Source organism: Protopterus annectens, chromosome 7.part0 (genome assembly GCF_019279795.1).
Source record: "Protopterus annectens isolate FY-2018-M chromosome 7.part0, PAN1.0, whole genome shotgun sequence".
Taxonomy (NCBI): Eukaryota; Metazoa; Chordata; order Ceratodontiformes; family Protopteridae; genus Protopterus; species Protopterus annectens.
The window spans coordinates 1,189,612,852-1,189,640,465 of record NC_056739.1 but is presented as its reverse complement, the minus strand read 5'-3'; the positions used below and the strand labels follow the sequence as shown (position 1 = coordinate 1,189,640,465).

At 42.1% G+C, this 27,614-nt stretch overlaps 1 protein-coding gene across 1 annotated transcript in view; it reads left to right on the top strand.

Annotated features, from left to right (window-relative positions):
• Positions 1-27,614, top strand: part of LOC122806148 (integrator complex subunit 6-like) — a 1,076,381-nt gene that overhangs the window by 482,751 nt on the left and 566,016 nt on the right. The gene's annotated exons all lie outside the window — the stretch shown is intronic.

The window sequence follows — 27,614 nt, the reverse complement described above, 5'->3', positions numbered from 1 at the left end:
AACAAGAAATTACATGATTACAGCTCTTTCCATCTCTGTAGATTTCCATAAACTGCAAAAAATCCATCCCACTCGATTCAGTGCATAGTATAGCATATAGATACAACAAATTGCATTGCGTGCCTCCCACCAGAGAGAAATCAAATCCTGAGAAACTCGATACAAACACTTCTGTAATTCAAGGTTCTTCCAGAAGTCTTACTTCAAGTACTGGGTATCATGGCATGTCCCATTCTCATGGTATGCTTTGCCCGATACCACATATGAATTCTCCAATGGCTCCTAAGAGAACAGTGGTCTCAAATATCAGAACTGTCTTCATCTGCAGTCTTAGTGCCACATCAGTGTAGAAATGGTGGCTGGCTTCCCTTAATTCCTTAGGAAGAGAATTTCTTATGCCATCCCTGTTGGCAGTAGTAATGACTAATGCCTCTTCTCTAGGATGAGGGAGCATTTTCAGGGGAGGGTGGTCAAAGGTGTCTAGTCAACAGGAGGCTAGTCTTCACATCAATATACTTGAGATGGGAGAATTTCTCCTTTCATTGTATGGACTTTAGAACATCTTGACTCTAGAGGTGATTTCCATTCAAACTGACATGACAGTAATTTAGTACGTCAAGTGGGGGGTGGATCTAGATCTTAACCCCCCCCCCTCCACAGGAAGCCATGAGTGTGTGGAAATAAGTGATTGCTGCACACCAGTTTCTGAGCAGTTAATAGCCCTGGAAGGAGAAACTGCCTTGCAGACTAGCACAGCAAATTGATTTTGATGCTGCTTGAGTGATCTGTCAACCAAGTGATAGCTCAGCAGGTTTTCGACCACTGAGGCAGGCCTTCTTGTGACTTCTTTGCCTCCCAACCAGTACATTGTTCAGCAGCTACTTCAGCTTGATGCCCCCTGTGACAAAGTGAGGTATTGCCAGTTATGCCAGGAGAAATAGGGCAGTGGATGTGTAACACATGCCAGCAGAGCTAGCTGGAATTTTGTAAAGAACTATGTCATTCGTATGTCAAACTGATTTGTACAGATGCTTGTGTTGAAAAATGTATTTGTAAAGCTGCTTTAAAGTGTGCCAACAGTGTCCCCTGCTGAACATAAAAAGAAATATACATGCGTTATTGTAACCATTTAAAGGTGTATGTTGTAACAGAGGATACTGGAAGAAGACAGATTTAATCTCAAACTTTGAAAATAATTTAAAATTAAATTGTCTGGCTTAGGCCAAAAAGATTGCTTCTTACAGTTCTCAATGCAGCCAAAGACAAAAAGTTTGTACTAGGAAGCTTCCTATATTAATGGTCTTTGGGGTGAACTAATTGCCACTCTGGAAGGGTGAAGGTTTGAATTTGTTTTATGTCTTCCAGGGGCTGCAGCAGATCTTAGCAAGGGTGTGTGTGTGTGTGTGTCTGTTATTGACACACGTGTGCTAAATCCTGACAGCTTTTAGCAAAGGGGGAAGCATGGGAACCAGAAGTCAGATGACCAGATGTACTTGATGGAATTTTGTAATCCGTCACTAAAAATAATGTTTAATACTAGGACTAGGTGAGACTGAAGCCTCAGAGCTCTCTGTTTTTGTAACCTGACAAAGGATCTCTCACCTACTTCATCTTGCCTTGCTCTAGTAAGTAACCAGGGAATAATAATTATTTAGATCAGTCAAGAAAACATAGTGAGATTAGTTAAGTATTGTTTTTCTGTAACTGTGTGAGCCTGTCCATCTGTGTTACTTATAATATTTCCTGTGATTGAAACTCTGGTGTGTATTATAAATAGATGTTAAATATTTTCATGTTCTTTTATTATTTATCATTGAATATATTTAAACTTTTTCTTGTGGCTGGTCCTTTAGAGAATATTGTAAACTTTGAGAGGACTTGTATCTATTTGGTGACACTGCGGCCACTCCTGGAAGCTTTACTGCATTGGCCAAACACTGTCATTTGTATTAATATTAGTTTCACTCATTATAATTGGGCACCCTTATAAGAGCCATAGAGAGCTGGCTTTGGGATGTCTGGTGGCAGTGTAGCTACCGTATAGTATGGGCAGAAGGGGACATAGCTAGCAAATCTGTGCCAGCCTTTCCCAGTGCTGGGTGGGTGGAAATCTCAGTGTGTGTGTCAGCTACTTGGAGCAGGGACACAAAGCACTGGTTTCGCAAAGAGGGTGCTGGAGGACTTTGCTTGGGCACTTGGCTGAGGAGTCAGCCCTACAGCTGTGCCATTTGGGAGTCTTGTTGGGGATCTGAACAGAAGGGGAAACCCAGACCCCAGACAAAGTGGGTTTCCTGTCTGCTCTTGAGGGAAATTGTGCTCAATGCAGAGAGCTGCTTCTGTAAATACTGAGTGTATCCATTTTTGTTCTAAGTGAATGTCCCTCTCCAGTGTCAGTGGTGAGGATTCAGGCCCCTTGATTACTGGCCCAGAGCGGGGACTTCACACACATGCACACCCTCCTGGAAAGGTCAGTCATTGAGAGATGCTCTATTTGGGCAGTGGTCCACTGGGTTTCTTCATGCCTTCCCACTTTTCCTTTTTGTAGAGGTTTCTTCAGAAAGCATCAATGTACAAAGCCACCGTGATCCTCATTGCCCAGTACTGATCCAGGCAAATCTGATTTCCCTTGCTGAGGCTTCATATCAAGAAGCCCTCCATAGATTTTAGATTCCAAGGCAGATATTCTGCCTCACACATACAGAGAACCTCACACAGAGCTTTGCAGTTTGAAGCTAACTGCGTGGTTTCTCCAATTCCAGTAACTGCCAGTGACCCTTCTTTGTCTTATGAAGTTATCTGAATCATCTCTACATCTTAGAGTCAGTGCAAGATTTACTACAGCAAATGAAAACCGGTTGCCATTTGAGTGATCTCTTTAGGAATATGTCCTGCTGTGATGCTTCCATATGTGAAGTGTAGTCTTTTGTGGCCCACTTTTTTTTTTATATTAAATCTGGTTCCAGTGTTTTTACCACTAAATTTCAATTAGCTACCACGTCTAACTTTCTCATACATATAGACCCCGATTCCTTAGCTTCTCATTGGTTATGTAAGGCAATTCTAAAAGGAGGTTTCACCTTCAGCCTCCAGCTAGAGAAAACACTCTCCCTTGGGGCTGTAATTTTATTTTGGAGGATCTCTCCAAACCTCCCTTTTATCTGGCAGCACCATTTAAATTTTTTTTCTTGGAAAATGTTTTTCTTGTTTGATTACTTCCGCCAGAAGAATTTCAGACCTTCAGGCTTTCTCTTTAGTTTCTCCACATCTGGTATTTATAAGGGCAGAGTATCATTTCAAACAAACCTATCCTTTATTCCTAAGGTAATCCAGTTTTAACTTGAATCAGCCTATTCATTTGCTGGTATTCTTCCCAAACCATTCCATCAAAGAGAATATATTCTCCACACTTGAGATGTTCACAGACGATTGCAGTTCTGCCTTTACAGAACTACGCAGTTCAGGAGACTTGCAGCTTTTCCTTTTCTTTACAGCAAACAGGCTTGGAGCTACATTTTCAAACTTATTGCTCTCCAGATGACTAGTTAATTGCATTCCATTTGTTTACTCTTCAAACAATTGACTGTTAGCTATCAGGCCAAAAGCCCATTCAGCTAGAGCTGTAGCCACTTCTGTGGCTTTTTTTTCCAAAACTCTTCTGTTGATATTTATGCTGCAGCAGCTTTGTAGAAGTTGCATACCTTTGTGAGACACTTCAAATTAGATATTTCCAGGTCTAGAGCCTCCTTTGGAGCTACCATCCTCAAAGATCTCCTGTCATAGGTTCATATAGGTTCATGGGTAGGTACTAGGCTATCAGCCCTAGGGCCCATACAAGCCTAGCCAAAAAATGTACCCTGGCTTTCGCCACCCAAGAAATTTTTTTCCTGTGCCCCTGTCGAGCAGAAAAACAGAAGTGATCCCCAGGGTGAATTTCCCATTTCCCATCCAATCATGTCATGATATCACCCAAGATCTTTTGGAACTAAGGATTCAATCCCATCAGTCAGATGGGATGAATAAGATAAGATAGTTGTGTACTTAACTTAATGCTGGATCCTTTCATCCTCCCCAATCCAAATGGCATCCCTCCCACCTTTCACTTCCAAATTGACACAGCAAAGGGCTTGGTGTACCATAGTTTGAGTTACTCTTCATTCTACACGTTTGCATGCATTAGGTTACGCTATCAAATGCTATCTGATGTAAAGAAAGAGAACTGGTGCATTATGAGAGGGAAAGATTTAAAGACACTTGAGGCTGTCGCACTAGAGCTTGGTGGACCATAGTTTGAGTTACTCTTCATTCTACACTATTTGCATGCATTAGGTTAGGCTAGCAAACATTATCTGATGTAAAGAAAGGGATCTAGTGCATTATGAGAAGGAAAGATTTAAAGGAGCTTGAGGTTGTCACACTAGTTTTGTCTAATCTGATCTGATCAGATCCAACAAATGGCCCGAATACCCATCAGTCATATAGGACTAATTTGTATGAAAGGTTCTAGCATTATGGTAAATAAATAGTGCTAGCAGAACCCCTTTTAATCCATTTCCCTGAATACTTCATATTATCATGTTTCCATAAGTATCAATATTGCTGAACCAGTTCATGCCTGGGCATAGTTTACCTCTGTATCTTTTGTTTTATCTTTTTACTTTATAGTCTAAAAGGACGTGAAACAGTCTCAAAATGTTCCACAACACTGAAATGTATTTATCTGGATTTATCAGTTGGAAATAATGTGATCTGTAGTTACAAATAACTTTTACTGAGGTACCATACCAGTTAGGATTCATGTCTAGTCACTGAAGATAATTTCAGCAAGTGGAAACAAATTGAAATTCGTTCACCAAAATTATCTTCGGTGAGCGCATTACAAAAAATTTTTTTGCAGGATGGCAAGCCCCCTGTACCTCCTCACCTCACCCCTGGACTTAAATACACCCAACACCATGGTTGCACAACAGTGGAGAAAAAGCAAATTCCACTGTCCTCGAAAGTAGTTTCAGCTAACAGTACTCATTCTTTTAGTATTTGCTGAAACTACTTTTGTTGAACTGAGATGTTCCCATCAGTCATATCTTTGAATTTGTGAATCCCTTATTTCCTTTACCAGTGGCTCTAAATATAATGCATTTAACAGTGGGGAAGAAGACATAACTGCCTGGCTCCTCTTTTCAAATGCAACCATCAGGTAGAAAATCTCAATTCTTAATTCTTGCTTCTGACCCATCATATATCCTTCTTATTAATCATGTTTTGTTGAGGAAAGCGGATGTCCTGCTACCATTGCTCTGTGCATAAAATCACAGCTGTGTATTTTGAATGTTTTCTCTGCATCAAGACCACCAACAGTAGTACTGGTTTCTTACACTCTGCTTCCATCTGGATCATCTTTGCTCTATAAATGGCAATTTTTTGACCTACATCCACAAAGCTGTACTGATCTGTATCTATCAACTTTGGCAACATGTTTACCATTGTTTTAGCTAATATAGAAATAAACCCTTGGTAACCATGATTTTAAAATTGAAATGGGGCTCTCTGAAACAAGATCTGAAGGGTCTTTGCTTAACACAGCCACCATAGCTTTCTTCCAAGATCTTGAATGTCCATCCCCCTTTGCAATATTGTTAAACTAAACTTTCCAGATCTTTATCACTTCCTAACTTCTAAATTTCCACAAGAATATCATCTGTTCATGGAGACTTCCCTGCTGATTGATCATGCATCTGTTTTTATCTTGACTTACTTACCTACTAATTGTTGAGCCTCATCTTCCTCTAACCTTTATGTAATTAAGTTTTCTATAAATATTTCTATTTCTGCCTTTTCTTAGTTTGTTCATTCCGCTGCTTTATTTTGATTTTCATAACATTCCTGAAGTATCATTTGCATTGCTATCATCTCTGGATGTTCATCGTGTTTCACTGCTGCAGTCATTACACTTGGGTTATCCTGCTGGCAGGCTACCCGCAGTCAGCCTGAATTCCAAAGTCCTGGTCCGGCGTCTGTTGCTGTCGCCTCTTCCCTGACGTCAGTGCGCCAGGGGTATAAAAGATGCAGCCGACGCCATTTTCTTCAGTCTTTCTTGCCGCGCGGTGCCCGAAGCAAAAGCAGTTCGCAAGTGCCGGTCGGTTGACTCCTGAGATTTTCAAAAACGAATTTCAGATCTGAAGTCTTCAATAAAGCTAAGTATCCCATTGGGGAAACTTTTTTCTTGCTCCAGACTGATGTCAGAAAAAGTTAACAATTGTATTTCTTGTGGGAATTAAATACCTCATAAGGATTTCCACTCTTACTGTATTCCTTGCCTAGGCCCTGACCACGACGTTGCTAGTTGTCGGTTTTGTGCTAGATTTAACCAATGCACTATTAAGCGTCGGTACGATTTTGCTTTTCATTATTTTGGCAGAAGGTTTAACTATATAATGCTGTCAGAACAACCGACGACTGGAAATCATAAAAAACGCAAGGATAAAGACAAGGACAAGCATCCGAGGTCCAAAACTGACGACAAAGCCTCTTCTAGGCCAGTTGCCGGTTCGTCGGTGCTCAGTGAGGCGCTTTCCCAGCCCCTGACTCCCGCTACCTCAGAGCCACAGGCTGCTGCTGACTCCCACGTGGAGACAGCTAGGCCTCTGGATACTCAAGGTATTGGCCCTTCGGAAATTAATCCCTCAGATGGGTCCGGAGCCACTGAGCAGGCATCGGCTTCTGAGGGTGTCTTCAGACCTACACAACTTTATATAAAGCCTACTTCAGCATCCAAGACAAAGTCTAAAACAGTTTTAAAGACAAAGAAACTAGTACAGCATTCTCCAGGACAGGCTTCTATGCCTAAGAAACAGATGCTCAAAATGGCCGAAGACCTAATTACTCTGATCAGGGGTTCCCATCCCCCTCCTGATAAGAGGCCTAGGCAAGACACGGAATATGATTCCTCTGATCAGGTTTCCATTTCCTATGATTCCTCTTCTGATCAGGGATATTCTGTTCCTCCCTATGAGGATTCTATGAGGATTCTGATGCTGAAGATTCTATTCCTTCAGCTTCTCCTCTTGAGGACTATTCTTTTGGGGAAACCCTGCATACCATGAGAGAGCATTTCCATTGGGAAAGCCAGGATTATTCCGAATCTAAGGAAAGACTTGGAGACTTTCTTTTACTTACTCAGCACAGACCTCTTGCAATTCCCCCTGTTCTAGACATATAGTGGATGATGTCCGGCCTGTCTCCAGACTCTCTACCTCCTGCCCCTGTTAAGCCGGACAGATACTACAGGGTTCCAGACGCCCATAAATTTCTTTACAAAAACCCTGCTGCTGACCCAGAAACTATCTCACAGGGTCCTAAAGGGGTCAAGGCTGCTTCTGCCAAAAACCCTGTCCCCTCAGACAGAGATTCTAGGGCTTTGGACAGATGGGGGAAACAATTTTACACTTCTGCTTCCTTGGCTGTAAGGGCTTTAAATTGTCAGTTTCATATGCTCAAATATCAGCAATACGTAATGTCTTTGTTAAAACAAAAAATGTTGACAAATTCTGAAGGTACTGAGAACAAAGATTTGCAGGATTTATTGCATGCAGCTGAACAAGTGGGAAAACATGCTTTGCAATGTGGCTATGATTCACTGGAGGCCTCGTGCAGGGCCGCTGTTACAGGTTCTGTTATTAGAAGGCATGCTTGGTTAAAGGAACAGAATCTGCCTGATCATGTTAAAGCAAAATTATTGGATGCCTCATTACAACATGATACTTTGTTTGGTGTTAAGGCAGAGGAGGTGTTAAAGAAAATGGAGGATAAGGCAAAATCTATGCAGACAGTAAAAGATTTCTTACAGGTACAGCCACCCAGATTTAGCAGGAACTGTCCCCCTAAGAATTGGTCCTTTCCAGTGTCAGACAGACCACAAAGAGGCAGATTCAGATGCCCTAGAAGCAGGCAACAGCCTCAGGGCTCATACAGGCCCAAAGAGTGGGGTGCTTCTACCTCCAAAAGTGGAGAAGACAAATCACAGCCGTATAGAAAACAGTCCCAATGACTTCCCTCTGCCAATGCCAAGCACTTATTTTTTGGCAGCACCCTTAGGTGGAAAGCTAGCACTTTTTTCATAAAACTGACACAAGATCACCCAGGACAAATGGGTCTTAATATAGTCTCTCAGAGCTACAGGTTCCACTTTCACACCCTTCCAAAGGCAAAAGGTATGCCAGAACTGCCACACAATCAATGGCAAGAGGCACAAAAACAAGTTTCGTCTCTCATGGACATGGGGGCTATTCAGCCAGTGCCACAACAAGAGCAGGGACAAGGATTAACTCAAGACTTTTCTTAGAATCAAGAAAGGACAAAGCATGGAGACCAGTTTTGGACCTGTCTATTCTAAATACTTTTCTGGATGTCCCAAAATTCAAAATGTTGACTTTACAGCAGCTTCTGCCCATGCTGGACAAGAAGGCTTGGCTTGTAACTTTGGACCTCAAAGAGGCATACCTGCATGTCCCAATCAGACAGTCTTGCAGAAGATACCTCAGATTCATAGCTGGCTCAATGCACTAACAATTCTCTGCACTGCCCGTTGGCTTATCTACTGCACCCGGGGTCTTCACAAAATGCCTGGCACCAGTAATTGCATTTTGCAGGCAAAGAGGAATTCAAATATACCCCTACTTGGACGACTGCACTATTCAAGCAAAGGACAAAGATATTCTACTACAGCATCTGGCGTTTGTAAAAAGATTACTAATTTGCCTAGGGTACACAGTAAACGAAAAGAAATCAAAACTAGTGCCCTCTCAAGAGATAATATTCCTGGGTGCAAGCTTAAATACAACTGCCCAGATGGCTTATCTCATGCCAGACAAACAAAGGCATCTGACTTCTTACTTCAAAGACATGGCAACAAAGACCCAGTTATCTGCAAGAATAATTCTGCAGGCTCTGGGCTACATGGCATCCTGCATTCTACTAATTCCATATGCAAGACTGCATATGAGGAAATTACAGTGGTATCTAAAAAGTGTTTGGACTCAACATTGCCACAGCCTGGAAACAGTAATTACCCTTATTCCCTGCCTACAGCAGGAATTTCTATGGTGGGCACAGGCCTGTCTCCACAACAAGGGACAGCCATTCACCTTACCCACTGCCAGGCAGACACTAACAACAGATGCATCAGATTATGCCTAGGGGGGCGCACATGGCAGGAAAATATATTCAGGGGACATGGCCCACAAACCAAATGCATCTTCATATCAATCAAAAAGAGATGCTAGCTGTACAAAATGCCCTGACAGCCTTCAAGGACCTACTTCATCCAGGACAACTACTGATAAAGACGGACAATACTACAGTCATGTGGTACATAAACAAGCAATGGGGCACAGATTCCTACCCCCTCTGCAGGCAAGCCATGACTTTGTGGAACACAGCATTGACTTACCAAGTACATCTTCAAGCACAATTCCTGCCAGGAAAGACAAATACTTTGGCAGACGAACTAAGCAGAAACCTCATGGATTCTCACGAGTGGAAACTGGATCCACAAATCTTCAACATGATAACAGGGAAATGGGGATGCACAGACATAGATCTATTCGCCTCCCCTCACAACTGCCAGCTACAGAGATTATGCACTCGGACTTATCACAAGCAAGCATGGAAAGTGGACGCCCTTTCATTCAGCTGGAAAACACTTACAGTATATGCCTTCCCACCTCTGCCTCTCCTCTCCAAGGTACTCCTAAAGGTCAGACAAGAGAAGCCAAAAATTATACTGATTGCCCCAGACTGGCTACACCAGCACTGGTACCCAATCCTAAAGACCTTGTCTCAAGGCCCAGCCTGGGCATTGGCTCTAATACCTCATTTGCTGACCCAACAGAGCAATCAGATCTTGCACAGCCAACTCAGAACCCTAAATCTGGCTGCATGGCGGATAATATACTCATTCAGAACACACCTCTCTCTAAAGCAGTTATTGATGTTATTTTGGAGGCCAGGAGGCCCAGCACCAGAAAATCTTATGCAGAAAAATGGAAGAGTGTCTGTGCTTGGAACCAAGCGCAGGGAGTGGACTCGCTTGAACCTAATATTCCTCAGATTTTGCAATACCTAACTGAGATGCTGGACAAAGGCCTATCCTTCTCATCAATTAAGATCCATGCCTCTGCCATTTCAGCTCATTACAATACGGACCCACCTATTTTTTCTCATCCACTGCTATGACAGTTTCTCAGAGGGGCCAAAAACATAAGACCTCCAAGGAGAGCTCCAATACCTACATGGGATCTCAATTTTGTCTTGGAAAAACTCACACTGCCGCCTTTTGAACCAGCCAATACAGCAGAGAGAAAATACTGGTCATGGAAAACCGCTCTTCTCCTAGCAATAACTTCAGCAAGAAGAGTCTGAGTTACAGGCACAAATGGCTGTGAAACCTTTTATTATTTTCCATCAGGACAGAGTTTCTCTAAGGACAAACCCGACATTTATGCCTAAGGTAGTGTCCAGCGTGGCTCTTAACCAAACCATATATTTGCCTACCTTTTATCCAAACCCACAGAATAAGGGGGAGAGACTTCTGCATACTTTGGACATACACAGACCGCTACGCTTTTACTTGGACAAGACTAAAGCCTTCAGAAAGACTGAGCAACTCTTAGTGGCATATGCTGCAGGTTCCCAAGGAAAAGCCTTTCAAAGCAGACTATTTCAAAATGGATAGGCCACTGCATTCATTTCTGCTATTCACAACAGGGCAAATCAGTGCCCAAGGGCATTAGGCCACATTCTACCAGAGCAGCAGCCACTTCAGCAGCCTTCCTCAGAGGAGTACCAACCAAGGATATTTTGGAGGCTGCAACATGGAGTTCAGTGCACACTTCTACAAAGCACTACCATTTACCTCTCTACTCTAAATCCAGAGCAGGCTTTGCCACTGCATTTCTGCAGGGCCTCATAGCCACTCCAAACTCTATTTAGACCCAGTCACCCAACCTCTGTGAACCAATGCTCTATGCATGCAATGACAATCTTACTCCAGGAGTCAGATGGACTACAGCCATCGAAGAGTCCACTGCAAGGGCAGATCAAAGTAGTCTCTGGACTGGGCCAGCAGAAACCAATGGTACAGAAAAAGGGAAAATTAAGGTTCTCCTACTGTAAGACTTATGCAGTTACTACAGCCAACACTTTGGTAAATTCTCTGAAAGTTAAAAATGTACTATGTACTCATTGAATGTTTACAGAGATGAAACAGGAAGAACCTCCTGGAAAGATCACACAAGCCAATGTGCTACAAAGCATTCATCATGTATAGTGTCATCCACACCATCTACAAGAGCAGAAGCTAAAGCCACCATTCATAACCAAACCTACTGGATGTACTGAATAAAGCTGCTGAAGGGTAGAATGCCACAGAATCCATCCATCCAATTCAGGACCAGAAAGAGATGGACATAAAATCCTCAATTTTGTCCCAAGAAAGAAGACAGCATTTACAATGTCTTTATACAGATTATGGACCTATCAAATGAGATCTGCTGGGATGGACAGGCCTCTCAACACTGTTCCTTTGGCAGAGAACCTGTAAGCTCCAGCATATGATTGAAGGTGATGTCTAGGTCATGGTGCTTGATAGCAGTTATCCAAAGCTGGTGTGAAGACTTGAGACAATACTATTGCCTGAGCACACACACCATAACCACAGCTATTCAAGTATAATAATCAGTGCTGTAAATACCATTAAACAGTGGGGAATTGCGTCACAGGCAGATGTCTAATTTCTAGTGTTGGACTCTTCCCGTGCAGCAGGTGTCAATAAGTGCATGGTATAAGGGGGGGCATCACACCCTACAGTTCTTCATTGGGTGACTGAGAAGTTCAAATATGACCACAGAGTTCAAGTCTCAGTCTGAAAGGTAAGCAGACACAGAATTAAGGAATTGCAGACAGGAGTAGGAGGGTGCCTTTAAGTTTAAGCTTTATAGCCTCCTTATCTACAATAAGGGAATCAAAACAGCTGAGAAGGATCCTATACTGCAGCAATGGATCCATACACTCAAACAGCTTCATCTGAATAAGGTCCTAAACATCTGCACCTGCTTTTTCCCAGTATCCCAATGGTACCATCTAACACCACACTTACCATACACAAAAATGAAAAAATCTATTTCAACTAGTGTATTGGAAGTGATCAAAAGGAAAAAACAGGTGCAAGCAACTGATCATGTGTCTGACTGGTGTGCTTTGAGTGAAAATTACAAGTTTTATTCATGCATATGCTAAGTTACTAGCAGTTTTTCCAGATTGTTTTAGTGGGGGACTGATACAAGGTAGTGCCACCTGTGCCAGGGAGAGTAGGGCAGTGCATGTGCAACATATGCCAGTATGGGGTTTTTTACAGAATTATGTCATTTGACTATTACACTGACTTGTACAGATGCTTGTGTTAAAAACTTGTAAAGTTATTTGTGTTAAAAAGACATCAATAGTGGGTCCTGCTGGACAGAAAAGAGACGTACATATGTCAGACTGTATTATTATAACTGATTAAATGTATTTTGCGTTTAGACAGAATTCTGGAAGGGAAGATGTTAATCTCAGTCAAGTTAATTTTGAAAAATAGGTAAAAAATTAAATGGGTTGGTTTAGGCCATAAAGACTATCTTACAGGTTTGATTGCGGCCAGAGACAAAAATGTCTGGAATAACCAGGACTAGAAATCTTACTGTATTGTCATTACTGGCGAACTAATTGATACCCTGGAAGAGTGGAAGTTTTTGAAATTGTTTTCTAGTTTTCAGATGCTGCAACAAATCTTAGCAAAGGGTGTGTGTGTGTGTGTGTGTGTGTGTGTGTGTATACTGTACCAGAGTCAGGTGACCAGATGTGATGTCATTCTATAACCAGCACTGAAATGACTCTTCAGATGGTAGTGAGAAATATGAAAATGACTGAACTCTCACAGCAGCACTTTGTTGTTTGGAATCTGACAGGAAATATCTCACAGATATCTCTCACAACCTCACACCTCATCTTGCCTTTTTAGAGTAAAGAACACTCGCCATCTTGCCTTGCTGTAGTAAGCAACTTTAACCGGGGAACATTAATTCTTTAATCAGTCAGGAAAATATAGGGAGATTAGTTAAGTATTGTTTTCTGCATCTGTGTGAATCTATCCAACTGTGTTATTTCTTTTAGATCTCCTGTGATGAAACTCTGGTGTTTTATTGTAATGAGATATTCAGTATTCTCATGTTTTCCATTTTATTATTTTTTTTTTAATATTTTAATATTTCTATACCTTTCATTATGGCTGGTCTTTTACAGAATACTTTTAACATCTTAAGAGTACTTATGCTTATTTTAGTGACACTGTCGCCGCTCCTGAAAGCATTTCTGCATTGGTCAAGCTTTATCATTTGTATTAGTATTAATTTTACTCAGTATAACTGGGTGCCCTTGTAACAGCCTTATAGTAGCTGACTGGTGGCAGCGCAATTACCTTATAGTCTGGGCAGAGGGGGCACAGCTGGTAAATCAGTGCCACACTCTCAGATGTGTGTGTGTGAAAATTAAATATCCAAGTGTGTGTGCATCAGATACTTGGAAAAGTGACACAGTGCTCCAAAGTGGTCAGTGTTGAGTCTTGTTTGGGGCCTAGACAGAGAGTCAGAGTCCAGCCCCAGGTCTGGAGTGTACTCCTTGCGTGGTCTTAAGGGAAATTGTTCTCTGTGTATACAGCGGCATCTGAAAATACTGTGTATTAATTTTTGTTCCTAGTGGCCATCACTTACCGGTGTCAGTGGTGAGGACTAATGTTCCTTGATTACTGGCCTGGAGTAGGGACCATCACATATCGGTGGCAGCCTGGTGGAATATTAAACTGAACTTCAGTAGCCTGTGGGCAGTTGTCACTAAAGGTGTGTGTATTCTCAGCAGCCACAAGGTAAATAGAGTTTCAATTTCACAAGTTTTATTTATTTTTGGTGGGGTTTAGTTTAGTCAAGGAAAGCAGGCAAAGATGTCAGCAGAAGATTATGGGAATCTGACAAAGAACCAGTTGGCCAAGGTGTGCGAAGCCAAAGGGCTGCTGCATACCAACCTGACAAAAGAGGAAATGATTTTAGCCTTAATTGCAGTTGCAGCACTGACCAGCAATCAGGAAGACAATCAGTCTGGTGAGGAGGATGTGCAGCCTTCAGAAACAGGACAGTTCACCTTTTCTTCAGAGGACTTAAAAAGCCATCTGGAGTTAGAGACTTGAACTAGAGGACAAACATTTGGCATTAGAATCAGCAGAGAGACTGCATCATTTGGAGGTGGGAGAGAATGTAAGACTGAAGCATGTGCATTTGGAGGTTGAAAAAAAGGAGGAACAGTGTCAAAATGAGAAGGAGAGGCTGACTCTTCTTCAGGGTCATGGAGGTAATGGGAAGGGGTATAACCGAACCCCAGAAGCAATAAAGGTCAGTAAATTTCTTCCACAGTTTACAGAGGGTGATAATTTTAACAGTTGTACTCATAATTGAAAGAGTATGTTAAGTTAACAGTATAATGTTGACCAAGGGCTCTGGGTACGGTTCCTGACCTCTTTACTCCATGGTAAAATTAACTGCTGTTTCTACATTGTCCAATACGGATTGTTTAAACTACAATAAAGTTAATGTTTATTGGAACACTCTACCAGAACATATCACTAGTATACATAATTTCAAACATTAAGATTACACTCAAAAAAAATAAACCTTTATCCATCAGCCAACTATGTCCTTTTCTAACTTTCAACTAACTTACCTCTAATTACCTCCTACATTCTAATCCTTCATAACCTCCCACTTCCTTGTCTTACTCTCTTGTAACCACATTTCTCCTACTCTTCCTTCTATTTCCTTACCACATCGTTCAAACATCCAGCATCTAACCCTTACTTTCTCCTCTAACTCTACACATCATAACCAATAATGACCTTCAAAATAAAACACCATCAACTTTTCCTATTTCTATCAATAATTACTACATTATCTATTCCTCATACTTCTGATAATCCATCATGTAACATATTCTTTTGCAAATCTCTTTCATTAGTATTTTGCCAATCAAACTACAACACTTACTGTAGTGCTTTTTCAACATCTCCTCTGTAACTCAAGTGCAAATTATTGTAACAACTTGTGTAACAACTTTTGTAATCTTATATATACGTTTTCTTTTATTTGCATATTATATTTTACTATGCAATACATTTGCTATGTAAAATGTTTTTACTTTGCTGGAGCTTTTCTTCCCAGGCTTCTGCTGAAAATGGGTCTCTGACCCAACTGGACTTTCCCTGTCAATAAATAAATAAATGTTTTAAGTTAACACCTGAAGCTTTCAGAAAAAAAGTTTTGTGAGCACTGACGCAAGACAGATGAAAATGTATGTAATTATATTGCTGAGTTAAGTGCTTACTTTCATAGGTGGATGAGTGAGTGTCAGGTCACCACTTTTGAAAGGCTGGCAAACCTTTTGGTGAGGGAACAAGCCCTTAGCACTTTGCCTAAGGACAGAGAATCTGGTTGGCAGATTGGGAGTGTAACTCTGCAGATGAGCTGGGGAGAGAAAAGGGGATCCCTACTTAGCAAGCAGGGCACCACTGCACAAAAAAAGAGATACCCAGTTTTGCACATGGATATTAAGGAACCCATGGTGGGCAGTGTAAACCACTCCAATGGAGTCCACCGGTAAAAGGGGAAGCAATTAGTTCAGGAACACACCCAGGATCAACGGTTAGATGTTTTAAATCTAACCAGAGAACCATGTATCATACAGATTTTCATTGAAGCAAGGTGGGGAACAAACGTTGAGGGAGCCAGCAAGTAGGAATAACAGCATGCCACTGGTAAGTTGCCTGGAGACAACAGGGGTACCAAACTATCACCGGAGATTAAAGAGAAACAAAGCCTACGGAATAACCATCGTGAAGCCTGCAGTGGTTAAACAGGAGCAGCATTTTCTTGGGCGGGCAGTCCACTCCAGTGAGAGCTATAGAAGGGACCCCATTCCAAATACCTTTGGCCAGGGTTAACCTTGACTGGGAGGGTGGAAAAGGAAGCAAGCAGGTAGGTGTGTTTAAGGATATCCCTGCATATGTCTTGAAAGGGAATGATTCTGCTAATGCAGTAACTTGTGTGCATGCAGTTTACACACAGTCAGGCTTGAAGACAGGCATTTGGGTGTGGTAGCCTGGGGGAGACTCAGACAGACACCACACCTGAAGCTGGGGCTGGTGATGTGGTTATTTCAGGAACACAGTGCTCCAAAGTGGTCAGTGTGGAGTCTTGTTTGGCGCTGAGAGAGGGAGGGGAAGAGAGAGATAGTGAGAGCGAGTGTCCAGCCCCACGTCTGGAGTGTGATCCCTATTTTCTAAAAGGAAAATTGTGCTTGGTGCATTGAGCTGCATCTGAAAATACGGTGTGTGTATCCATTTTTGTTCCTAGTGGCCGTCCGTCACTGGTGCCAGGGGTGAGGATTGAGGCACCTTGATTACTGGCGTGGGGTAGGAACAGTCACAGGTTAACACGAGTTTGTAAGTGAAAAACCAGCCAGGAAAGGTCAAAACATTTTGTCCTGTATTTAATGTACAAGGCATACTACAATTAACTTTTAAAAGGGAAAAGGAAATTAGGTTAGTAAAAATAAAGTCTGAAAATGTGGGAAGTCAGTAGCTATATACAAACAGTTGCTTTCCAGTAGCTTCGGTACTTTAGTACATTAAATATAACAGTGCACAGTTTCGTTTATTTTAGGGTAGCAAGTGCAATTTTTCTTAAGACTAAATGTTATTATTTACTTGAAAGTATACAAGATCTTTTTTTCGGGTCTATATCATAAGTCCGAATGCCGAAACTTCGAACTGGAAAGTTCGAAATCTCAAAATAGCGAAGCCGTGGAACACTTAATTTTTTCCCAGGGAAAGAATTTAGTGGGCTATTTCCACGGCTTTGCTAATTCCTCCACTATGGTGCGATCTTGGAGTTGGTATACTTAAGTAGGGGGGGGGTGTGAGGGGAAAAGCCCCCCACATTAGAAAGAGTCTGAAGTGTTAGTTTTTTTTTTTTTTTTTTTTTGTTTTGTGCCGGAACAGTGATTTTTTTTACCTGGAAAAAAAAAATCGCTGTTCTGTGTGTTTGGAGTTTTCAAACATTTGGGTTTGATAGTTACATAGTCTAAGTTTTGACACAGACTATGTGATATAGACCCCTTTTTTCACATCTGGGATGGAAAACAGATTATATAAGGGCAGACAGCAATCTGTGTAACACTGGCTCTAACGTGCTTCAGCATGCTTAATCCTAGAATAGGAAATGCTTTTTGTTGCACACTTCGATTTGGGGCAACTGCTTTTATACAGCGAGAAAACATTTTGGAAAGTGTATAGGTTTGTGTGTTTGCTGTAAGCTAAAAGAGGTTGGGGTTAAAATACATTTAGATTTTGTTTCTTGAATGTTTTTATTGAGGCAAAACAATCTGGAAAAATGTAACATGGTTCCAAATACAGATAAGAAGCAACTGCATACAGAAATGATCCCTATGCCAAACATTAGTATGTGCATACAGGCTGCAAATTGTAAATATATTCAAAAAATGGTCATGTAAAATGTGGAGGTAATGCCTTTTTAGCAGAATGTCTGCTTTGTTAATATATTAATATGGAATATTAAAGGCCTTGCAGGCGCAGACAAAGCTGACATTACTAAATTATACTAAAAAGTGTATAGTGCAAATACCAAATGCTACAGGAGACCAATTTGGATAGAAATGAATATGTGAAATTGATAAAAGAATTTCAGGACAGACATTCAGCAGAATATCCGGGAATAAAAAAAACGGTAATAATACTCTGCAACAGAGGCTCCAAAAATGGACTGGAACCTGGTTTGCAACAGTAAGGATGCACCAAGGATACCTGGAAGGGAAAGTAAGACGGTACACTTCTGATGGGATATCAGAAAACCTGCTACAGAAGATATTAAGGAGCAGGAAGTTGGAATTTACATACTATTCTTCAAGATGCAATAAAAATTGGGCTAAACTGAATGGGAATTGTATTTCACAAGAACATCTGTATTCATCTGAAAACCATACAATTACTATATCACGTTCTTCATCAATAAAAACTAAAAAAGATAGAGAGTAGAAATGTAAAATGACATTGAAGCTTTTCTACTTATTTGATAAAAAGTCAGGATTTAAGGAACGGGTAGTTATCAGGCAACATAGAAATTACTTCAGAAAGGACAGCTGATGAATGGGATAAAAAGGGTTTTGAAAGCATGGTAGAAACGAGAAAGAAACACATGGTCTAAGTAATGGGAATGATGTAGAGTGGGTTGACAACTGTTAAAATATTACAGAAGGGGAAACTCACAGGACCAAACTACAGAGTGCTAAAATGAAAGTAAGGGGATCTGGATAATACACGAGTTTAGAAAGGTTGCTGTTAAGCAATTTAGTAACTTTTTAAAATATTTTAATAACAATTGCACAAAAAACTTTTAGTACAATGATTCAGGCAATGGAAAGTAAGAACAGTTAAATTTAAATGTATGGAGACTAGGGAAAGAAAAATAAAGTACAGTTGTGTACCTACCATAAATGTAGATGTTCGAGTGTATTCACTGTTACAGTCATTACACTTGGGTTATCCTGCTGGCAGGCTACCCGCAGTCTGCCTGAATTCCAAAGTCCTGGTCTGGCGTCGGTTGTTGTCGCCTCTTCCCTGACATCAATGCGCCAGGGGTATAAAAGATGCAGCAGACGCCATTTTCTTCAGTTTTTCTTGCCCCAGATGTCAGGTGCCCCCAAAAGAGTAGACTGTAAAAAAATTATGAACATAAAAAGCATGCACATAACCTTTATCTACAAGCAAATACACCACATAGGTTGTATAGAATAGAGAGGTACAGAATAGAGAGGTACAGATAAGTCCCAGCAAAGAAAAAAGGGGGATGGTGGGAGGGTAACCTGGACTGCAACAGTGAATACACTCCAACATCTACATTTATGGTAAGTGTACACAACTGTACTATGTTCTTCGTGTTTCACTGCTGCAGTCATTACACTTGGGTTGAATCCCAAAGCTAAGTGTTGGTATCCTGTGTGTTTTCAGGATTTTGGGCTTTCAGGATTCTGTAGCGCTCCCATATATATATATATATATATATATATATATATGTGTGTGTGTGTGTGTATGTGTGTGTGTGTGTGTGTGTGTGTGTGTGTGTGTGTGTGTGTGCATATGTATGAGATATTCATCGATAAGACAACTTGTCAAGAAAAAAGCTGGTACAGCTGATTGAAAGTTATCGCATATACCATCTTTTTTCTGTGCAAGATAGTGGTACAGATGGGATTGCAGAATTTGCCCTTTCCCCACTGTAGTACGATTTCTGAGTTGCTAAGTTGGTATATATAATTACAGGTAGTATGGGGGATGTAAACAAGGTTTTTTATTTATTTTCAGTTTTCATTTAGCTGGTGATCTACAAGTTGATTTTGATCAGTTGGTGCTCAATTTTCAATGTATGGGCATATATCCATATATGTAGTGTGTATGTGTGTGTTTGCACATGGATCACATTGTCATATTAACAGCAACCATTATCTAGAACAAACGTTCACACGCCCAGGTGGCTAACTTATATAGATAGGTATATACGCACACACAGTAATTCCTAAGTCATTACTTCAGATCTTAAAGAGTAAGTCTGTAAAGGCAGCAGCTGCCTCCATCTTAAGGCCTTGGTCCTTATGTGAGCCCTTTGAGTTCTGGGAATCGCCCTACTGAGGTCTTAGGAGGTTACTGAAGTTGTTATCTTGTTGGTAGGCCTGTGCTTTCTTATGGACCCTCCTCTCAGTCTGTGTGGAAGAACCCTGTACCATCCCATTTGTTTACCTTTCATGTGATCTAGACCCACCTTAGGCAACTGTTCATTGGTCCTCAGGTGTTCTTCAGGGTGTTTGTGTTACAGCTATTCCTGACCATCATTACCTTGAGGAACGCTGAATTGTTGCCCAACATAGCTGGTTAATAATTCCGTATTGGAGTGCTTCATCTGTCATCCTTTTGAGTACTGTTCCTTGAGGTCTGCATGATCAGCAGGCTTGCTTGTTTATATTTTGAACTAACTAGCTTGGCAGCATTGAAGCTCATAGGTTGGAAACTGCTCTGTTCTTCACCTTAGGCACGCGTTACTTGCTGTTTACCCAGCACTCACCTTTGATCTGCTTTGTTGGCTGGTAGAGCTGGGCTGGATACTCATCAGGACTGTCTGTTGGCAAAATATGTAAAATATTGAGTCACAAAGTGGGAATATTGTAGTTTTGTCATCTGAACTGTCAGTCTTTGGTTTGTCTATTTTAATTATCTTGTTTAGTCTTCCCCTCCCAATTTGTTCTGTCATTAGGTTAAGACTGAATGATTTCTCCTTGTTTAGAATAGTTACAGATTTGAGTCGCTTTTCAATATAAATTTTCTAAAAAAAAAATCTGTCTTCATCACTTGTCCTTTGTAGAGTTTGTGCTGAAGCCACAACATTTAGTATTGTTGCCACTATGTTGTGTCTTTCGGCTTATCCCGGTTAGGGGTCGCCACAGCGGAACGCCAGTCCGCTAATGTTTGGTAGTGGATTTTTACTTGCCGAGTTACCAGCCCTGACACACAACCTTCAACGAAGGCACGTCCATTCACATATGCCTCCACACAGAACACGCTTTAGCTGAGAATTGAACGGGACAACATCTTGCTGTGAGGCGACAACGCTACCACAGCACCATTGTTGCGACTATTGTTTGTGTCTACGAAATGTGAAATTAACTTTGATATTTTTTTTACATGGATGCTGATTCTGATCCATTTTTTCTTGAAATGCAAGTGCAGAGGTCAATTCTGTTTGTCAGTGATTTCTGTGTTTGCACGTTTGGAAGGCTGGCGTATCTGCCTGTTCTATGATGCATATTTTTATACCCTCTTGACCCTATCTTGTTATTAAAGGGCAATGCTAATTTATTGTTTGATTTATTTTTCCATCAGTGCTTACTGACCAATCATGCCTCCCCAGTGTGTCTTGAGCCCTTTTTTTGCTGCCCTGCTCTGGTGATACCAGTACAGGGATGAGAGTCAGCCAAGTGGGACATCTACAAGCAGCCATGGAGGTGTTTTGTACTCTGACCAGCATCTTGGCGATGAGGGTATTTCTGCTAGGACCATATCCCTGCTAATTGTGGCTATGAGAACCCGTCACAGTGGGGTATCCTATGCTGCCCCCCCCCAGTTTCTGCAAGCTGTGGGGGCTGCTACCACTGGCTTGGGAGAGTTGAGCCCATGTCAGTGCAGTGCAAGTCTCTGCTTACATGGTAGTGATCAGCCAATTAAAATCTCTCTTTGCCCCCTGAATGGGTGAACTGGCACAGTCTACTTACTGCCCCCCTTCCCACCAGTCTTTTTCCAGATATGAGCTGCTAGCAAACTTAGCACATATGGGTTGTAATCAGGACTTCACTGAACCTGGCACTGTGTTTTTATTCTCTTTTATGCAAACCAAGAGTACTGTAAATGCAGTGTCATGGTTTCTCTCCTCCTGTTTTTTTTGTATGTAACTGAATTTGCAGTTTGTAAAATCACATTTGCCTTCTAGGATCAGTCAAATTTTCTTCTACCTCCTGTGGTCACTCTTGAAATATGCAAAATGGGAAGAAAAGTAGAAATTACATTGGTAACCTCTACAAATTAGCAAACAAAGAATGCATGGAAATGGTGCAAAGTATGTTGGTTACTGCTGAAAATGGGCAGTATTCCCACTTGGACTTTTCCGGTCAGCCAATGCAAATAACTAGAGTAAATAATTTAATAAATACACTGATAATGCCAGATGGACCTCAGCTTAGAGCAGGATTTAACAGCATCAAGACATTTAGAAGCTCTTATTAAACATTTAAAACAAAGGAAGAAGTACTTCTATTAGCTTGTTGCTTGGTACCAAACTCATGCCAGAACGTAGTGTCTCTACACCGGGAACTCCTAAAAAGCAGAAATTGAGTGCTGTCATTGTAAGTCAGTAGTGAAGCAGGATAGCAATGATCTTGCTGCATCATTTGAAGAAGAAATAGCCTTCACTGTAGAAACAGACTACCCGAAATAAAACTGAATATTGTGGCAGGCCCCATCATATGCTGTACATCTTGTTTACAGTTTGTATTTTTGTTTGTTTTTTTGACTGATTATAAGGTGACTTACATGTGTAGGCGAGCACTATCCAGTACAAAAGTGTGCACCACAGCACTCGAATACAGTGCAATTTTATTTTTGATCCATAGTCTCACATATAAACTGGGTTTAGCACAAGGCCTTCATCAGTGTTTGATCTGTTCAGGTTTGCCAACCCATCTCTAAGTGACTCAGCAGGAGGTCTTCTCTTAATCCTTTCACAGTGAAAGAACTGAAAATTCTTCCTGAATAAATTTAAAGCTGCTAAATCTGAGCAGTGATTTACAAATGGCTGATCCTGCTGGAACTGTGCTCTGTTTTTCTTCTCAGAGAATTGGAAGCATCACTCTTTTCTGCCTGTGGGGTTTTAAACAGCATATGGTTCCCTCCCATGTCCTATGAAGATGGTTGCGACCCAGGTAGTTTTTGCCCGGTTTCAGTTTTAAATGACAGTTACAAACCATCGGTGTCTCTCTCAGCATTTTAGGTTTCCTCCTCCTTTGGAGACTGTGGTTCATATAGACTAGGCAGGTTTTGTTCACAGAGGAAGGCCTAGAGACTGTATATGTTATTTCATGACCCTTTTGGAGGAGCATTTGCATGGTGCTGCTCTTCGAGCAGTGGCTGTTAGCGTGCCCTATATAGATGCAAAAGCCTAGAAGCTCAGTTTTTCCCTAAACAGCTGTCACTGAACCCCTTTCAAGCTTTTCTGCTGCTCTAGGAGCAACTTGGTTGTGCACTGAGCAGCATTGCCTTATTGATCAACGTAAGCCTACATAAAGTATAGGTCCCTCTTGTAGTCTTGGTGCACAGTCCTGTCAAATTAACCCAATCCCTTCCCTTCCCTAATAAAACATATAGTAAGAACCTGCTGTCATGGACAGGCAGTTTCCCCTCATCTCTGTGGCCAGCCTGATAGGCACGACATCCTGAGGCAATGGTTTAATTGTCTCATATATGCTGACAACCACTTACTCCTGAAACAAATACTTTGTGTGAGAGATGTAGTTAAACTATGAAACTGGATGCAGTACTCTCACGTAAGGACAAATAGAATGGCAAACAAGCTGTCAACACACACACACTTCCCACACTAAATAAGGACACGACACAGAAACCTACATATGCAGATGTACTCATTAGTAACTTACTAAAAAATCAGAGGCCTCCCAGACAAACCATTTACACACACAATGCAGAAAATGAACAGTGTCTCAACAAACAAGCCCATAGGCGTAATGCCACAAAACCCACTGTATTGATCATAGGTGACTCCATTGTGAGATGCACACATGTTCTCCTCACCAGGCTGGATAAAGGAATGAGTTATAATTAGCTGCCTGTCACAATGTTCTTCGTGTTTCACTGTTGCAGTCATTACATTTGGGTAATCCTGCTGGCAGGTTGCCCTCAGTCGGCCTGAATTCCAAAGTCCTGGGTCCTGCGTCGGCTGCTGTCGCCCCTTCCCTGACGTCAGGTCGTCAGGGGTATAAAAGATGCGGCCGACGCTGCTTTCTTTAGTCTTTCTTGCCGTGCGGTGCCTGAAACAGTTCGTAAGTGCCAGTCAGCCGACTCCTGAGATTTTTGTGTTCGAGTTTCAGATCCGAAGTCTTTTATAAAGCTAAGTACCCCGTTGAGGAAACTTTTTTCTTGCTCCAGACCGATGTCAGAAAAAGTTAATAATTGTACTTCTTGTGGGAAGCATATACCTCATAAGGATTTTCATTCTCACTATATTCCTTGCCTAGGCCCTGATCACAACGATGTTCATCGTGCATACAGCTGCAGTCATAACAGATGGGTTTTCCTGCTGTCAGGCAGGTCCTCGCTTGGCCGAATTCCAAAGTCTATGTCCGGCGTCGGATGTCGTCGCTTCTTCCCTGACGTCAGTGTGACAGGGGTATAAAAGAACCAGCCGACGCCATTTTCTCCAGTCTTTCTTGCCGCGCGGTGCCCAAAGCAGAAGCAGTTCGCAAGTGCCGGTCGGCCAGCTCCTGAGATTACGAATATTTTTCAACCGAAGACTTCCTGAAAGCTAAGTACCCCGTTGGGGAAACTTTTCTTACCTCAGACCGATGTCAGATAAAGTTAATAATTGCATTTCATGTGGGAAGCAAATACCGCGCAAGGATTTCCATTCCCTCTGCATTCCTTGCTTAGGCCCAGACCACGACGTCTCGGCCTGTCGTTTTTGTGCTACATTCAACAGATGCACTATTAAGCATTGGGCAGAGTTCGCCCAACACTATTTTGGCAAAAAGTTTAATTACATTATGTCGTCGGATACTCCGACTCCTGTTTTGAGTAAAAGACGCAAAGATAAGGACCGACATACGAGGTCCGTGACTTCTACGGACACCACGCTAAAGCAGACTACAGGTGGTCCGGTTCTCAGCGAGGCGCCTATGCAGCCCCTGACTACCGATGACACTTCATTAGCGGTGTCTTCTGTGCCCGAGGTCCAGGCTCTTCGGCCCACACCCCGACTACAGATAACGAAGCCACTCTTGGCGGGGAAACTCAGAATTTAGACAGGCCTGCCACCTCTCAAGGTGTCTTCAGGCCTTCTTCTTCTTTTTCCATTAAGGCTTTCACTAAATCCAAAGCAGCCATGCATACTAAAAGACAAGCTCCACAGGGCCCCACTCAAGGCCCCATGCCTAAAAAGCAGATGCTCAAAATGGCTGAGGATTTGATTACTCTTATCAGGGGTTCTCAACCCCCCTCGGACAAAAGGCCCAGAGTGGAGGAAGAATACCCTTCCTCGGATCAGGCCTCCATTACTTCAGAACATTCTGAGGACCAAGAACGTTCATACTCCCCTTATGAAGATTCTGATGCAGAGGAGTCCATTCCCTCTGTCTCCCCCCCCCCCGAGGATTACTCTTTTGGGGAAACCTTGCATACCTTGAGGGAACACTTCCACTGGGAAGGCCAAGAGTACTCCGACTCCAAGAAAAGGCTCAGGGATTTCCTCTTGCTCCCTCAGCACAGGCCTCTGGCTATACCTCCTGTCTTGGACATACTAGATGATGTGTATTCAGAGGCCAGCCTTAACCCAGATTCTTTACCTCCAGCTCCAGTCAAGCCTGACCGGTATTACCGGGTTCCTGATTCACACCAATTCCTATACAAAAGCCATGCGGCTGACCCAGAAACTATTTCACAGGGTCCCAAGGGAATTAAGGCCTCCACTGCCAAAAATCTATTACCTTCAGAGAGCGATTCCAGAGCTTTAGAAAGGTGGGGGGAAAAAGGTATACACCTCTGCCACCTTAACCATTAGGGCATTAAACTGTCAGTTCCATATGTTAAAGTATCAACAGTTTTTGTTATCTCAGTTGAAAAGCAAAATGTCACAACCTGAACAACCAGACTTGAAGGAGTTGCAGGATTTGTTGCATAGTGCAGAGCAAGTGGGTAAACATACCTTGCAATATGGTTTTGATGCTTTAGAGGCCTCATGTAGAGCTGCTGTTACAGGATCAGTCATACGTAGACATGCTTGGCTCAGAGCAAACATTACCAGATCATGTCAAAGCAAAATTACTAGATGCACCTCTTCAAAAAGATGTATTGTTTGGTGTTAAATTGAGGAGGTATTAAAGAAAATGGAGGAAAAGGCAAAATCAATGCAAACAGTGAAAGACTTCCTACAGGTACAACCACCACGTTTCAGTAGAAATTGGCCTTCAAAAAATTGGTCCTTTCCAGTCACGGACAGACCTCAAAGAGGTAGATACAGGCGCCCAAGGGGTAGAGGGCAATCTCAAGGATAATTTAGAGGCAGACAATGGCAAGCACCTACACCAAGAGGTAGTGAGGATAGTTCACAGCCATTCAGAAAGCAGAACCAATGACTTTCCCCTTTGCATGCCAAGCAAGGCTCAAATGGCAGCACCTTTAGGCGGAAAACTGGCATTATTTTCGAAAAATTGGCATATTGTCACAAAAGACAAATGGATCCTGGACATTATAGACAGAGGCTGCAGATTCCACTTTCACACCCTTCCAAAAATGAGAGGCATGCCAAACCTGCCACACAATCAAAGGGCAGAGGCACAAAAACAGATTTCAGATCTCATGGACATGAAAGCTATTCAAGAGTTACCTGCACAAGAACAGGGTCTAGGTTTTTACTTCAGACTATTCCTGGTACCAAGGAAGGGCAAAGATTGGAGACCTATTTTGGACCTAGCCATCCTAAACACATATTTACTCGTACCAAAATTCAAGATGCTCACATTACAGCAGCTTCTTCCCATGCTGGGCAAGGAGTCTTGGCTGGTAACATTGGACCTCAAGGAGGCATACCTGCATGTCCCAATCAGTCAAGATTGCAGAAGATACCTCAGATTTCTTGCAGGTTCAACCCATTATCAATTCTCTGCATTGCCCTTTGGCTTATCTACTGTGCCCAGAGTGTTCACGAAATGCCTGGCATCAGTAATTGCCTTTTGCAGACTTCAAGGGATACAAATATACCCATATTTGGACGACTGCCTGATCCAAGCGGACAGCAAACACACACTTCTGAAACACCTGGCGTTTGTAATAATGTTGTTGAATTCTCTGGGATACACAGTCAACAAAAAGAAATCAAGACTAATACCCTCTCAAACAATAATTTTCCTGGGTGCCAGCTTTGATACAAACACCCAGATGGCCTACCTCACACCAGAGAAACAAGGGCAACTAACTCAATACTTCAGAAAACTGGCAACACTCACCAGGCTGACCGCAAGGAAAATCCTGCAGGCTGTGGGATTCGTGGCATCTTGCATCCTGCTGATCCCATGTGCAAAGCTGCATATGAGGAAACTTCAATGGTACCTAAAAAACTTATGGTCTCAACACAGCCACAGTTTGGAAACAATTATACCACTGATTCCATGTCTTCAAAAGGAATTTCTGTGGTGGGCTCAAGCATGCCAAAGAAACATAGGTCTCCCATTCTGCAAGCCTCAAGCAAATCAAGTCATCACAACAGACGCCTCGGACTACGCCTGGGCGCACATGACAGATCGGTGCATTCAGGGCAAATGGTCACAAAAGAAAAGCACCTACACATCAATCAAAAGGAAATGCTAGCAGTAATAAATGCTATTATGGCTTTCAAAGACCTACTGCATCCAGGCCAGCTATTGATAAGGACAGACAACACCACAGTGATGTGGTACATAAACAGGGAGGAACCCATTCATATCCCCTATGCAGGCTAGCCATGTCTTTATGGAACATGGCTCTGGAATTACAAATCCAACTTCAAGAACAGTTCCTGCCAGGCAAGGAAAACACGCTGGCAGACAACCTGAGCAGAAATATGACAGATCCACACGAATGGAAGTTGCATCCTCAA